This window comes from Pteropus alecto, unplaced genomic scaffold (genome assembly GCF_000325575.1).
Source record: "Pteropus alecto unplaced genomic scaffold, ASM32557v1 scaffold71, whole genome shotgun sequence".
Classification (NCBI taxonomy): domain Eukaryota; kingdom Metazoa; phylum Chordata; class Mammalia; order Chiroptera; family Pteropodidae; genus Pteropus; species Pteropus alecto.
In genome coordinates, this window is record NW_006433024.1 from 838,926 (window position 1) to 855,785 (window position 16,860).

The following is a 16,860-nucleotide window of genomic DNA, read 5'->3' on the forward strand; positions in this document are numbered from 1 at the left end:
CTTCAGTGTATTCATATTGAGTGCTAAGTGTAGGCACTGTGCTAGGCACTGTAAACATGGCCGTGACTAGGACGAGACCCCTGCTGTCATGGAGTCAGGTGGGGAGAAAGAAATTAAACAAGTATACAAGAAAAGAAACACTATGAAAGCAGAAAATAGAATCGTATAATAGGAGGTGACGGGTTAGGGAAGTACAGTTGCTTTAAATGGGAGCCAGGGAAAGCTCCCATTTAGGAAGAAGTATTTGAACCAAGTCTTGAAAGATTAGAGTATGCCAACCATGCTCAACATTGGGAGAAGGGGTTTCAGACTGCAAGAACAGCACATACAAAGGCCCTGAGGTGAGATGAGCTGAACTCGTGCCCCTGCATTTTTTAGTGGGAACAGTGGGCCTCCAAAGCGAAGCCACAGCCCTGCTCTTCCAGCTCAGACAAGGTTATCAGGCTTCATTTTCAAGGGCTGGCAACAACTTAAGCTCCTGGGTGCTCCCAGGATGTCCTTGCTGCAGTTCATTTGCTGTAACTGGCGTGTTAGTCATGTCCATGTTCCTCAGGGTCCCTGCCAAAGCTGGCCCTTTCCACAGATGCTGGTTTAAATTAAGAGGATTACCTGCCGAGGACTAGATTTGGCAGTGATTAATTCCAAATGGGTCCTAGTTCTGAGCCCTCTTGATGGGCAGGTGAAAGAATGATGAGCTAGGCTGGCATCTAGCACGAGTGAGAGATACCTGGTCCTGCCAGTCCAGTGAGAAGCAGGTCAGACCCTGCCAACCCTTCTCCTAAACCTGCCTGGCCCCCTGCTCAGCCAGAATGCCAACCAGACCCCCTGGTCTCCCATTCAAGGTGCTCCTTCTGTGGCCCTGCCATGCTTGTGCCTCTTCCCCTCTGTGCATACTCTCCTGCCTAACCCCCGCCTCTGCCTACCTTAACTTCTGTCCCCACAGGGGACTTCCACTCATTCTGCCAGGCTTTGCTCAAATTCTCCCTCACAAGAACTTCTCAGACACCCCTTGGGGGAACTCTCTTCTCCTTTCTTATTCTCCTAATTATTCTTAAGCCGTTTAAAACATTGGTCTTAGAGTATGTTATGTTGGCAAGACCGAGTTCCAACTACAGTGTGAGCTCCTTGAGAGTTGGGGTCTGGCTCATGCATCTCTGCAGCTCCATTCATTTAGTCAGTCATTATAGTCATTAATTCAAGAAATGCTTATGGAGGCCTCACTCTGTACCAGACTCCCCGAGAGGCAAAGAGAAAAAAGCTGCGGACAAGGCATGTTCCCTGTTCTTAAGTTGCTCCTAGCCTATTATAGGGACAGGCCATGATGAGGCCATTGTAACACAGAGGGCTGAGTAGTTAGGGGTGTAGTCTCACATGAGGGGTACCCAGTTGAGCCTGGGGTGATCCAGGAAGGTTTCTCAGAGGAAGTCACAACTAAGACACGTGGAATGAGGACATTGAGGCTCAGGGGAGTAACGTAGCGGGCTCAAGATCTCACATTTAGTATATGGCAGAGTGAGCTCTCATATCCAATCCTCATTTGTGGAAAGGATTTCCCTCCATCTACACACTCCCACGTTAGCACACTGCGTACTGATCTTGCCTCACAGAGTAGGGAGGAAAAGGGTCAGAACCACTTGGCCAGAGCTTGGGCAGCCTGGCCACATTTGCTGCAAAGTCTTCTGTTTTCAAGCTGCTTCAAACTTTTGATGACTCAACAGGTCCTTGGGAGCACAGAGACTGTCAGCAGCATCCGAGGCCAGTGAGAAGACTTCCCATCACAGGATATAGTAGGGCAGCTTTCTTTTTACTCATGGTTGCTTTCTCACTCCTCACCACTACCTACCATTCCAAAAATAATGCATACGATTATAGAAAATTCGGGGAGGAAACACAAATTACCCATAATTCTATCACACAGAAATAACTGTTGTTAACATTTTGATATGTTGAGATAGTTATTTTGAGATATTATTTATAAATTGCTATAATGTATAATTACTGCTTATTAATTTATACAAATACATGGATATGATTAAGTCGTATCTATTTAACTTGTTGTAAAGACTTGCACACTCTAGTGCCTGGAAATCTCAAAGAAAGAGAGGAATGGGAAAGGACTAGCTTTTATTGAGAACCTACTATGTACCTGGCTATGATTAACACTCTTCTTATTGATAATGTAAGAACCAAACTTATATAATAAAACATTCATTATCTCGTTTATCCATCAGTTGGTTATTCTTCTTATTTTCATTTTACAGGTAAAAAAATACACACACACACACACCCAAGGCAAGAGCAGTAAGCAAGAGCACAGAGACAGCATGCAGCAGGCCCGGGATTAAACACCTGGTCTGTCTTGCTTTCAAAATGCATGCTCTTCTCATCAAGTGGTTTCCATGGCTTTATCAGAGGCCGCAGAGGAAAGCACATATGTTGCCCTCGGAGATGGTCAAGCAGAGATGGCTGATGGCTATCCACTGGGCACTACTATCATTTCTTTATCAAGCCCTCTGGTGGGCCCAACCCTGGGCCAGCCGCTGGGAGGATTCACGAGGAGCAGACTTATTCCTGCACTCAGGATACTCCTTCGGTTCCTGTGAGAGCTCAGCCCTCAGAAGAGAGAAAGGGCCGCAGAGTATCAGCTAAGCACTGTGGCAGTCACTGCATTTGAAATAAATAGGATCGGAGGTTGTAGAGTCCCCCAGAAGGTACCCTTGCCTGCCTGGCTGCCATAAAGCCTCCCAAAGCTCAGCCCAAGGCCCAAACTTCAGCCTGTGAGGCTCAGAAGTTGACTCATACCGATCGACTTCCAGAAACCAGTCTATACTCCGGACAGGAAGGCATTGACTGGTAGAATGTTACAAGCTGGATTCTCCAGGTTGGGATAGAAGAGGTGTAAACAGCTTCCCAGAAAGTAGCACCTTGAAAAGAAAAGGGTGGAAAGTGAGTTTGTGCAGGAGGAGCCATCCGATTGTGATGTATTTGGGACAAAGCCTCTGCCAGCTTGGGAGAGAGCAAGTACCCGAGCAGAGATTACCGTCAGAGGGGTCCCGCACTAGACAGAGATGGCGGGGCCCTTGTTCTGTGGCCTTGTACCGTCACTGGTGGGGGGCTACCCTGAGAAAATCATGCCTGAAGTCACCTTACACTCCTTGCAGTTGAGCAGCGGGGGCCTTTTTTTGAAGGAAGATTTGAGCTACGCATCTCTGTGTTTATCACAAGGGAAAATCTAAGTGTTAAAGGGTCTGGGAAGCTCATGTTGGTTTCTTCAGTGAACTCACACCCCAGAGAACAGCAATGTGGGAAGCCAAATATGATTAGAAGGCAACTGGCTTAGCGTGGGATCAGAGCACAGGGATTATACAATCCAAATTCTTAACGGCACCAGGCTACGGTGGTCTGACAAAGTGACAAGCCGATTGCTCTTACTTAGGGCTTTTACTTAGGGCCACCTGTATTAGCTTGCTATGGCTTTCATAACAAAATACCAGAAACCAAATGGCTTACACAACAGGAGTTTATTTTCTCACAGTTCTGGAGGCTGGAAATCCAAGACGAAGACAACAGCAGAGTTGGCCTCTCTTTTTGGCTTGCAGATGGCCACCCTCTTACTCCCTCTTGACATGGAGCCCCCTGGTGTCTTTCTGTGTGTCCTAATTTCCTCTTCTTATAAGGACATCAGTCAAATTGGTATATGGTCCACCCTGAAGGCTTCATTTTGACTTGATTACCTCTTTAAAGACTCTATCTCCAGTACAATCACATCCTGAGAGTTTGAGCTTCAGTATATGAATTTTGAGGGGAATATGATTTAACCCATAACGATGCCCAGCTCCTCTTTGGGTGGACAAATTTGCTTAATATAACTGACCTGGACACAAGTCTTGCCTTGATGGGTCCATCCTGCCTCTACAGGAGAGGAATGACTAACGTTATAAACTTTAAAAAGATAGCTGGTCATAAAGGACCTTGGTTGTCATACTAAGTAAGTTGTATCTTCTCCTGAAAACCAGGAGGAGCTTTTGGTGGGACAGGGACATGATCAGATGTGTATTTTTGAAAGATCGCTCTGCCTGTCATTTAGAAAATAGATCGAGAGAGGCAGGACAGAAAGGAGGAAGGCTCATTGTGAAGAGATGATTGTGCTAGTCCAGAGAAGAGATGATGTGGGCGGAGCTGGGGTGGTATCCATGGGAATGAAGAAGAAAGGATAGCTTTCAGAACCTTTTAAGATGGATTCTTCTATAGTGTGGTAGTAACTGCAAAGGCCAAGGGGAACAAATTCAGATGTCCAATATGCTCATCAAAGGACAGAAACCTATGTTGCAAGAATCATCTTTTTAACATCAAAATACTTCCTCCAGGTGGAATCTTGAATGGGAGATCCACATATGAACCGATTATGAATAGAGGTGTTTTGATAAAAGTCAGGTAGGGGTCCTGCATCTCTGCCCACTGGGGTGGCCCGTTATCTCCCAGTGGACTCTGCCCCCTCCTCAGGGTTCTCTTTCTATTCCCCTCTCCATTTGGGGGCAGACGAGTAGCTGGCACACATTGGTATAACCTACCTCTAAACCAGTCAGTGAATATCCACTGCCCTGAGCCCTCTATGTGCCCCCTGCCCAACAGCCCCTACCCATCCAGCCCCTGACCCCCAGACCTCCCAGCAGCCCAGCAACAAACAGAGCTTAACCGTCCTGGCACAGGAAGGAGCTCTAGAACCCTGTTCTCCAGCACTGTGGCCAGAATCTGTTGACTCCTTGGTCCTTTGCCATACTAATTATTAAATGTGTTGACTATCACCAACCCTTGTGTCTTGCACATCAGCCGTTACCAACTGTGGACATTTTTCTCACAAATACTATGCTGTTTATTCCTTCTCGTGGGACTGCCTTCCTCTCTTCTCTGCCTGTCTAGCTCCTGCGCATACATCAAGACTTGGCCCATGTCACCTCCTCCATGAGGCCTTCCCTGCTGCTCCCATGGCAGTGTTCATGGTTCCTTCTTAAACCTAACTCTGTTATTGTCCTTTTTGTGATGAATGACATAATGTTACCTGCCCGTCTTTTCCACCAGGCTGTGTGTTTCAAAACGGCAGACGGAGCCTTTCTGTCATTCCCTCTCTAGTACGTAGTGCCTAGTAGGCACATCGAGTTGGATGGGATGTCTCCATAGCCCAGGAAATGTGTTCTGGGGCCCTTCATTTCAGCTGTTTCAGGGCAAGCAGTGCAGGCTCTATATTTCTAAAAAGGGCTCTCCATTCTCTGCTGCATCCCCAAAGGAATTTAATATCTTAAAGTATCAAGGCATCCCGGGTTCCTAAACAGTGCCTAGCATGCAGAATGCCATCAATCCATGTTAGTGAAAGGCCACGTGACCTCAATAATCCTGACACTATAGTATACAGGCACTGTCACCACAGCCCTATGATGTGGATCTAACACTGTCTTTATCTCGTGAAGAAACTGAGGCTCAGAGAGGGTCAGTGGCTTGCCCAAGGTCACTGTGTTCATAAGTGGCAGAACTCCAAAAGCCAAATTCTGGGTTAGCCTCTACCCTGCACTCTACTTGCTTCCTTGACGGAGCTGCATTTCAGAGATGTTCATCCTACACAAAGGAACTTGCCAGCTCACACTCCTTTACTGCCTTGAGGCTGGGTGACATAGCACAGGGTTGGGGCCACTGACCAAGAGGGAAGATGGGCCATTTGGACAAAACCATCCATGTGGCTGTCTTGGCCTCTGGGCTCTGCCCCAGCCACTTCTAGTTTCCCTAGACCGTCACAGCCAACAGCCCCTTCTCCCTCTGTGTCCTTCACCAGCTATCTTTTTCACAGCTCTATTTCCTCTCTTGTCAACAGATCTCTCAACAAAATGTTTTCCATCATTGCTGGCTATTTTTATCCCTTTATCAGAGTTATTTCCTTTGGTAAATAGCTTCCTGGCATGGGGTGGGCAGCCTAGCCCAGGCGCCAGCCAGCACCGTGCGGGCAGGAGGTGTGGGGTGGGTGGGCATCTGGAAGAGAAGGAAGAATTGAGCGACATGGGCCAAGCCCGGCCTTTAGGGACTGCCTTTTGCTCTGATGGCAGCGGCGGCAGCAGCAGCAGCAGCAAGATGCTCATTCATTTCTCATTTCAATTTGTTAAAACCTTTCTTTGGGAAGGCAGCATGTGCCGAGGGCCTTGGAAGCAGACAATCAGCTACAGGCGCCCAAAATAGCCTCGAAATCAGCAGCATTTTGTTTTGCTTCAGGCTTTTCATGCCTGCAAGGGGAGGAAAGAAAGGATCCAGAGCGTTTTCTGCGTCCAAACACACATCTATTTTACAATAAGACAAATGACTCGTATTCCTGCTATTAAATCCAGCAGCGTCCCCGCCCCGCCAACCACCCCTCCTCCGAAGACCTCGCCAGCATTTCCTTTTGTGGCTGCAACACAGCATCTCCAGTGCAGCCTCTGCCTCCTCCAGCTCTGCCCGCGAGCTCAGCTTTCACAAGTTGGGATTTTAATAAATTAACGTGGCGCGTGCTGCTGCAGCTGTTGTGCCAGCTTCACAAAAGGTGCTGCGAGAGCCAGGCCCTGCTGGAGAAAAACAAGCCCGTGATTTGCTGGTGGAAGCCTCTTGGCCCCAGTGAGAGGTTAAGCCAGGCCTTTGCAGAAACCCTGGGCTGCTCTCTGAGTGCAGCCCTTTGTCACTTCCCTTGTAGCAGGGCCGCAAGACTGGCCTCCGTTTCCGCAGGAGACTACCCGTTGGCCAGGGAGGCAGCATGTGCAGGGGTGTCCCCAGAGAAGAGCAGGAGGCCTGGACTTTAGTCCTTGCCCTGCCCTGACTCATGAAGTGACCTTATCCAAGGCACTGTGCCCTCTGAGACCAGTTCCTGGGGAATAAACTCTCAGAGCCATGATACCTTTCCCTTGCAGCACTTACACAATGGGAACTTAACACTTACTTGGGGAATATTTTGACCACCTAGATTGTGGAGCTACATACTTGGGCCCGTGGGTCAAATCTGGCCACATGCATTCATTTAGGTATGGTCTATGGCTGCTTTCACAATACACTGGCAGAGCTGAGCAGTTGCCTTGCAGAAATTAGATGGACCTCAAAGCCTAAAATATTTATTTACTCTCTGGCTTTTTACAGGAAAAGTTTGCCAACCCCTGGTCTAGATGGTGAATCCCAGGAGAGCAGAAACCATGTCCCCTCTGAGAGGTTTTGGACACTCTCAAGATTGCTCAGCTAGTAAGTGGCCTAAAAGTCAATATCAGTGTGGAGGTCTCAACATCCAGGACTGTCAAGGACATAATCAATTAAATGTGTGCGGGTGGAGTTGGAATTTGACAAAAAAATCCCTCCTGTGACTAAAAGGCATACGATGCATAGGTAGGTGAGATTAGTGTGTAGCACAATGTTTGTGAGCAAGAACTCTGTTCAGGCAGACTCTCCACCACTTCCTAGTCATGTGGTCTGGGGAAAGCTCTTCATCTCTCTGAGCCTCAGTTGCCTCAGTTGTAAAATGGACATAATAATACTTTATTTTGGAGGACTGCTCTAAGGATTTAGCATGATGATCTAAGTAAGATGCTAGCACAGTGCCTGGCAAATATTGGGCACTCTCTCCAGGCCTGGCTCCTTTCAGTAGTCACACTTTTAAGCTGCGCCCCCTCTGGTCACGACGTGCCCTACCTTGACGGCCATCTGTCCTTTCCAAAGCGGCTTACATGGCTACATGGAGCGAGTGAAGCCCTGGGATCGTGGGTGGCAACAGCATGTAGAGGTTGAAGTAGTTTAGAATTATTAGACCTGAGTTCGAATCTGGACCCCGTCACCCTCACTGAGGCATACAATCTTGAGCGTGTCGGTTGACTTCTCCACGTCTCGCTTCCCTCGTCAGGAAGATGGGAGGAAGTAGACCCTTCTTTGTAGGGTAATGTTAAAGAGTCAGTGCAATAATGTGTACTATGTATTTAGAGCAGGACCTGGCACTTAACGATAGTAAATAGTAAGCGCTGAGTCGTTACTTTCTTTCCAGATCAGCTGGTTTAAGTTGACTCCAGCTTTTCCTGAATTCTCACATTGGCAACAGTTAGCTTTCGGTATCTCTAGGCCCCTCATGGACCACACTGCGGGGGAGAGGGGGTTGGTGAGAGTCTCCAAGAAGTTTTCTGTCCTATCTCACTGAAGTGGAAATTTCTATAAAACCCAGAAGTGCAACACACCAAAGCAGCTCAGCTATGCTTCTGGCATAGGGACCAAACTATGACTTCGAAAGTGTGTGTTTCCCTGGATAAAACCTCTAATTGGACAATTGTAGGTCTCTGGCTTTATGTAGACTTTATGACTTTGAAAGCTCTTAAGCTGGGGCAAGGGAAAATTTATGAATGGGATTTCTTTATTTCTGTAGCACACTGACTCATGCTGTTGACCCAAATGGGGGGCTGGGATTCCATTACTTGCTAATTTGTCTTTGCCAGTGGTCCTTACTCTGCCAGCTCCCTCAATAAGCAACAACCAGGGGGTACTGAATCCCAGAAAAGGGTTCCTGGCTGTTTCGAAAATTGTCCTGAACCCAGACTGATTTCCCAGGCAAAAGAATATGGTATTTGAGAGTTGATTCTCAGAGAAGCCTTGCAATTTTTTCTTAAATTCTGAAAGCTTATTTTACCAGGATTTTTAAGTCATCTTATAGAAAACTCTTAGTTTGCGTTAAAGTCATCTGGCTTAGAAGAAGGGCTGGTTACCAGCTGCTGATGATTTCCTTTGGGTACCCACATCCCAGAAATCTTCTGAAGGTAGGCAGTGGAGATACAGAGACATATTTGAACCGGTATAGCAATGAGGCTGACTTCACTTAAAGGTTGTGTCAGGGTAATATAAGCTTCTACAACAAAGAGATTCCAAAATGTGCAAAGATTCAAACACAATAGAAATTTAGTTCTCATTCACAAAATAGTCCAAGGCTGACATTTCTGGTCAGTAAGTGGCTCTCCTCCATGCAATGACTCAGGAACCCAGGCTCTTTCCATCTTGTACCTTCATCATCCTCTCTAGAGCCTTGAAATAGATAACCTGCATTTAGACAACGGAAGGTAAAAAAGAACGTGGAGAAGGAGCACACATTTCATAAAAGTCTTGGCCTAGAAATGACTCTTATGACTTTTTACATTCCCTCGTTGAGGTCACATGGCCACACTTAGATGCAAAGAGGACTGGGAACTGAAGTCGCTTGCTCGGAAACCCCTTCACATGGACAATCATATACTGTGGGAGGAGAATATGGATTTTAGTGAACGATGAGTAATATTTGCTACAGAGAGGAAAATGTACCAAAATTGAGGCCATAAAGAATTAAATAAATAGGGTGCCACAGGGTCTAGCACTGTGAGGGCTATCACTGTCTTCGTCTGTGAATCCTCAGCCCTGAGAGCAATATCGAGCATATAGTGAGTGCTCAGTCCATGTTTGAATGAAAGGAATGAATGAATGAATATCCTACCAGTTCTGTTCCTTTGTTCCTTGGCTTGGGCTACCAAATAGAAAGACCAGATTCCTGGTCAACTGCTTCAGACCACATGGAGAACGTACCTGTTGGGCCCAGAGTCCAAGGGTTGGTCAAATGTTCCCCCCAAAGAATCTAGATACTTTTAGTTACTTATTTAATTTACAGATTGCTTTTATTGAAGAGATAATAATTATATAAACTTGAGACCATTCAGAGCCATCTAGTATATGGATAGTGTCCCTAAGAATCCACAGGATTTCTGGGTAGAAGTTCCCTTAGGAGACGTGTAGGCCCACAAACACAAATGTGACCCAGCTCACGAGCCAACCCACATGACAGTGGCTGCCTGGCATTGGATTCTACAGGAAGGCATGCCATAGGCAAGGGGAAGGGCGACAGGAAGCCAAGTCCCATGTTCTTGAGAGATCTCATCAAGGCTAAGATTCCTATATTTTACACATAAGGGCGAAGCTCTAAGAGAAGTGGTGGACAACTGCTAATGGCAGTTTAGTTCAGACAGCCTGGATAAGGAGGTGATTGAAGCCTGGAAAGAAATAGATATTTAGTTCAGCCTGATAAGGAGGTGATTGAAGCCTGGAAAGAAATAGATGAGAACAGAAATCGGTAGACCAGTCAGAAGAGGATATGATAGAAAATTCTCTTGGAAATTCAAGAAAGCTAAGGGCTAAGAACTGGTCAGGTATTGTGACTACTTCAGAAAGAGGAAAGTAGAGGCAGAGCATGGGGTTTGGTATGTTTTAGACTGACATGCTTCCCAACCTTCGAGGGGCATGATGAGCCAAATTGTGTCTCCCTAAAATCCATATGTTGAAGTGCTAAATCCCAGAACCTCAGAATGTAACTATATTTGGAGATAAGGTCTTTGAAGAGGTCATTAAATTAAAATGAGATCATTGGAGTGGGTCCTACTTTAATATGACTCTGGTGTCCTTATAAGAAGACACAAATACTTGCATGGAGACAAGACTGTGTGAAGATACAGGAAGAAGGTGGCCATCTACAAACCAAGGGCAGAGGCCTCAGAAGGAGCTAACCTTGCTGACACCTTGATCTTAGATTTCCGGCCTCCAGAATTGTGAGAAAATAAATTTCTGTTGTTTAAGCCAGGGGTCTCGAACTCCAGGGCCATGGACCAGTACTGATCTGTGGTCTGTTAGGAACCAGGCCACACAGCAGGAGGTGAACGTCTGGCAAGGGAACAAAAGCTTCATCTGTATTTGCAGCTGCTCCCCAGCACCAGCATCCCCGCCTCAGCTCTACCTCAGATGATCCCTAGCTAACTAACACAAGGGAAAATGAAGTCTGCTGTTTTTGCCCATGTTTCTCTCCAGGGCACGTGCCACGAGGCAGTGCATGCACTCAATGGGCAGTAGGCAAATGGTTGAAGGCTCTCCTGAGCCTCTAGGATGCCCCAGAGCTTAGAGCCCCTCAAGGCTCCCATGGTGACCTGGGCATAAAAGGCATCATCCAACCACAACTTGCCACCACCTGGTCCCTCCTCTGTGTCTTCCTATGCTGATTAGTGGGGGTCCAGAGACACGTAGTCATGGCCCCCAACCCGGGTGAGCTCAGTCTTGGAGGGACACAAAGAAGTCCTATATTTCCTGGATCCTAACAGTGTTTCAGGAGGCAAGAAATACTTCTAAATTACTGAGAAGCATGGATTATAAGAACTATCCTGATTTTAGTAGCATAACGGTGGGACAACCTGCATGTCTTTGGAGCAATAAGTGGAGTCAATGGTTAGAGTACTGGGTGGTGTGTGCCATGACAGAAAGGATGTGATTGATTCTCCCTTGGGAGGGAGATCAGGACCCTAGAAAGGGGACATCAGAGCAGGAGTATGCCAGGCCAGTAAGGCAAGAAGGGTATTCTAGCAGAGGGAGCATCTTGGGCAAAGGAATCGGATATACACATATACAATAGCAAGAGAGTATGTAGAGGAGCAGATGGAGGTGAGGCTGGACAGACAGAGTACAGACTGTGAAATGCCTGGAATGCCATGCCAAAGCCCTCAACTTCAACTAGAGTGGAGGCTACAAGCCAAAAAAGAGCCCCAGCCCCGTTCAGAATAGGGGTCGCCAAAGCAGATCAGCCACTGCAGTTCTGTCTCCTTCACTGCTCCCAGCATGGAAACGCAGATGCTGGTAACCAAGGGATGGTCTATTTAAAGCCGCTTCTGAGTCTGTTCCAGGAGGCACACCAAAGGATGAAGAGAGAGAGAGGGAAGGAGCATGTCAGAGGGAAGAAGCTCTGAGGGAGAATGGCTCTGCCCCCGAGCCCACTGTTGGGCTTGGGGCAGGTCCCTGCCTCTCTCTGGGCCTCACCTTCCTCAGTACCTTGTAGGGGGAAATTGTGCAGGTTCAGGAGCCAGCAATGAGGGTTTAAAGACAGGCTCTATCACTTATGATCTATGTGCTTTGGTCAAATTACTTAACCTCTGGGCCTGAGTCTTCTCCTTTGTAAGATGGGGTAATAATAGTACCTACCTTTTAGAGTTGCTGTGAGGATTAAATGAAATAATGTAGGTAATGCACTTTTAACAGTGACACATGCAAAACACTCAAAATCAGCTATTGTATAAAAAATGATGACAACGATGATCGTGATGATGATGGTGATGATTGTATTGGACTAGCTTAATGGGTTTTAAGCCTTAAACCATTGAACTTTTCTTCTAACATATTTGGAAATTCAAAGTGTAAGAAAAGTCACATTGAGCTCTTCTAGCTGAAACAGGTAGAGACTCTGAGCCCAGGCCCTCAGCATTCCCTTCCCCAGGGCTGTCTCCCAGCCCACCTGGGCACCTCTGCAGAACCCTTAGGCTCCAGAAAACCCAGGTTGAAAGCAATTGTCCCAGAGGGTCTCTGACGTCCTTTTCAGCTGCTTCTTTTAATCCAATTCATCCTTCCAAAGCCTAAGTACGCATCTGCAAAAGCTGTCCTTTACAGCTCAAAATCCATTTTCTAATAGCATTGGCTAAGCCAGGCCCTAGGGGCAGTCTGGTAAAGGCAAACCGAAGTAGTGGTGAGAGGTGAGGAAGTTATTCAAGCAACAACCTGACTGCAAAGATCCACAGGCAAGAAATACCATCTCCACATGTTAAGTCAACAGATGTTTATTTAAGAAATTTTGCATGTTGTGATTCATTCCACTGCTCATCGAAGTCACCTTAGCTCCCTAAAGCTTGAGTCAAGACTTATCTTCAAGATAGTCTTTTTTCAAAGATCTCGTATTTAATCCACAGTTGTTCTGTCCATCAGCCTTGTCACAGTTTTCTTAGTTGGGCTTCTTTTATCTCCACTCGAATACAGACATACTGATGACATACTTCGAAAAGTATCCCACTAGAATCTTTGGAATCTAGTTTCTTCAAATAATTGACTTCAGGGCTCTAGAAGCTGAATTGCAGAAAGTACATTGCTATCTTGGCCAATGATCTAAAATGTATTATTTCTGAATATATTTCTAATATTACAGTTGTATTACATCTAAATTTCACTTACGAACCTAGCAAAAAGTTACAGGTCTTATTGTCACCATCGCAATAAATTTAGTGGGATGGAAGAATAAACTGTGTCTCAATTTGGCCCCATTAAACTTCCTGAACACCATGATCAACAACTCCCATTCTCATCAAGAATGAGGCTTCACCTCCACATTTTTAAAGATAAGTTATACAGATGTGACTGTCTCCACCTGTCGTAGTCCAGGGTAGTTTCTCATCCATTTGTCTCTAGATGGTTGGCACTGCCATTGCCCCATGAGTGGCATGCCACGGTTGCCTCTCTTCTCCACTAAGGGACTGCATCTTGCTCTTTCACCTCCGATCCCCAGGGCAGGTGCCCGATAAATTGACATTGTATTGATAGAATGGAATTGAATATAAAAACCTCTAGGTGACTGACTGTAAGCTGGGTTCAACAGTGACCCAAACATATCTGGATCCTGACCACATAGAGGTTATTTTTGGGGAGGGATGATAAAAAGTTACAAGTGTAATAGGGTTCATGACTTATTGTTGAAAGATAAAGCTCCAAAGCCCAGAATAACTGTTGTGGGGCCCAGGACCCACAAGAGGCCAAGGTTTGCCTTCAGGATCTGCTACAACTGGGCTTTGGGAGGACCCTGGAAGACAATATCTTGGGGTCCTGAGATGGAAGGGTTCCTTGCTTCCTGGGACCTACACCACTGTGAAGCTCTGCCCAATTTTTTCAGCATATTAAATAGATATATTTGTTGTTGTTGTTGTATGCACTGTTTTTATTGAATATACTCTTTAGACATTGGCCTTTCGGTTTCCACAGCAGACTTCGGAGGCCACAGTGAGCAAAACCTGGGAGGACAAGTCCAATCCCTAGCTTGTCGTTCAGAGCCCCTCTTCATTGACTCCCCTCTGCTTTTTCTTAATTTTCATCTGCCTTTGGTCACATGCCAGCTGCTTCAGCTACCTTGTGCTTGTCACTGTTCTACAAGCATGCCTATCCCTCAATGATCAGGTTCTCTCTGCTTGGAATGCCTTTTCCTGCACCACTACCCACTTTTATACCTACCAAGCTCCTACTCATTCATCAAAACAATTCTAAATGCTACCTCCTCCAGGAAGCCTTCCCAGATCACCCAATTGGAATGTTTTTACTCCTCTCTCCCCTGTGCTCCGAAATAACTTATACAGAATATATGACATTCTGCTTGGGTTTGAGTTAAATCTCTTATTTCCCTCACTATGTTATAAACTTGACTAGGGCAAAGATTTTTTTATCTGACTGGTCTTTGTGCCAGCACATATGTGAGAAGTCCATGGATTTTGGCTTTAATTCCCATCTTAGGTCTTTCTAGATATGTAAACTTAGATAAGTTATCCAACGTGTCTGAGTCTTAGTATCCCAGCCTATAAAATGGAGATAAATAAAAAACTTTTTCTCACAACCTTATTGTGAGCATTAAATAAGATGACTGTGTGAAGTAATAACGACGATAGAATCATAATAATGAGCTAACATTGATTAAGTACTGTTCACTTAGGCACTGATCTAAACTCTTTACGAGTTGCTCATTTAAAACATAGGTTTGCAGGAAGTTACGAAATAGTACAGAGAAATCCCTGTACCCTTCACCCAGTTTTCTCCAGTGGTTACATAGTTATAGTACAGTATCAAAGCCAGGAAACTGACATTGGTATTAGTTCTGTGTCATTTTATCACTTGTTTATATTCACGTAACCACCACCACAGTCAAGGTACAGATCTAGTTCCTCTCCACAAAGACCTCCTTTATGCTACCCCTTTGCAGTAACACCCACCCTTCTCTTAACACCTACCCTTCACTCTGGCAACTGTTAATGTGTTTTCTATCTGCACAATTTTGTTATTTCAACAATGTTATCTAAATGGGATGACACAGTATGTGACCTTGTAAGATCGGAATTTTTTCACCGAGCATAATCCATCTAAGTTGTTGTGTGGGTCAAGAGTTCATTCCTTTGTTGGTGCTGACTAATATTCCATGGTATGGATGTACCATAGTTTAACCATTGAAAGACATTTAGGTTATTTCCAGTTTGGGGCTATTGCAAATAAAGCTTCTGGAAACATTTGTGTATAGGTTTTTATGTGAACATGTCTCCATTTCTCTGGGATAAATGCCCAAGAGTGCAATTGTTGGTTTATATAAGTGCATGTTTAATTTTTTAAGAAAGAGTCACTGTTTCCCAGAGTGGCTGTACCATTCTACATTCCCACCAGCAACATATGAGCAATTCACTTTCTCCACATCTTTGCCATTTGGTGTTATCACTATTTTTTTATTTCAGTTGTCCTAATGGGTGCATAGTGATATCTCATCACGGTCTTATTTTACATGTTCCTAATAGCTAGTGATGTTGAATATCTTTTCATGTGCTCGTTCACCATCTGTATATCCTCTTTGTTAAAATATCCATTCATGTCATTCGCCCATTTTCTAATTGGATTGTTTTATTTTGTTCAGTTTTCTAACTGAGGTATAATTGACATGAAACATTAGTTTCACGTCTATATCATGATGATTCAATATATGTACATATTGTGAAATGATCACCACAGTAAGTCTAGTTAACATCCATCACAGTAGAGTTAGAGAATCTTTTCTTGTAATGAAGACTTTTAAGATCTATTCTCCTGGCAACTTTTAAACGTGCAAAACAATATTTTTAACTAGTCACTATGCCAAATGTTGTACTCTCATGATTTATTTATTGTATAACTGTAAGTTTGGACCTTTTGACTCCCTTCACTCATTTCATCCGCCCCTCATCCCCACCCCTGGTAACTACCAATCTGTTTTCTGCATCTGTCAGCTCATTTTTTTGTTTTTGTTTTTGTTTTTAAGATTCCACATATAAATGAGATTATACAGCATTTGTTTTTCTCTAAATTATCTTTCTTATCATAATACCGTCAAGTTCCATCCATGTTGTTGCAAATGGCAGGATGTCCTTTTTATGTCTGAGTAGTATTCCATTGTATATATACACCACATTTTTTTTTTTATCCGTTCATCTGGAGATGGACACTTAGGTTGTTTTCATATCTTGTTTATTATAAATAATGCTGCAGTGAACATGGGGGTGCATATATATTCAAATTAATGTTTTCATTTTCTTTGGGTAAATACCCAGAAGTGGAATTGCAGGATCATATGGTAGTTCTGTTTTTAATTTTTTGAGGAAACTTCATGCTGTTTTCCATAGTGGCTGTACTGGTATTGTTTTTTTAATGTAGAGTTGCAAGAGTCCTTTATATATGCTATATTTGAGTCCTTTGTCAGATATATGGTTTGCACAATTAGCTCATCTAATCCTCATACTAACCCATGAAGAGGATACTAAGATTATCCCGATTTACTAGATGAGGAAATTGAGATACTGAGAGGTAGAATTTTGCCTGGCATATAGTCTGTGCTCAGTGAATAGTCACAGGGAACTTTATGCAGGGGTGGTTCACACCAAAGGCACATAGAACCCAGGGCACTTTGGTGTGAATGGTGGGCTGCTGGAAATAAGGACGGGAAGATGAAAGTTGAAGCCGACGGTGAGTAGAGGGACTTAATACCAGTTCATCAGCTCCCATTAACAGGCTGAGAAGTTGAAGTCGAGACACAAGCATTAGGACAGACCTCTATCTGTCTGGAAGTCCTGGTGAACCTGCTCCTTCTTTTCATGCACATCCTACCTCTCTCTCCTGTGTCACAGGTTTGACAAATAGCTGGCCCATTTCTACCACAGAGATTTTTTTAAGGGGAGGATTTCTCCCATGCCCGCCCTTTCCAGGGTGCTGGGAGGCAGCCCATTGTCA

The 16,860-nt window shown here is 44.9% G+C and overlaps 1 non-coding gene across 1 annotated transcript; it reads right to left on the reverse strand.

The window, feature by feature from the left end:
• Positions 1–13,042: 13,042 nt before the first annotated feature.
• On the reverse strand, positions 13,043–13,176 carry LOC112476733. The gene has a single exon (XR_003045192.1). It is a non-coding gene; the product is annotated as a small nucleolar RNA SNORA1 (small nucleolar RNA).
• Between the last annotated feature and the right edge of the window lie 3,684 nt (positions 13,177–16,860).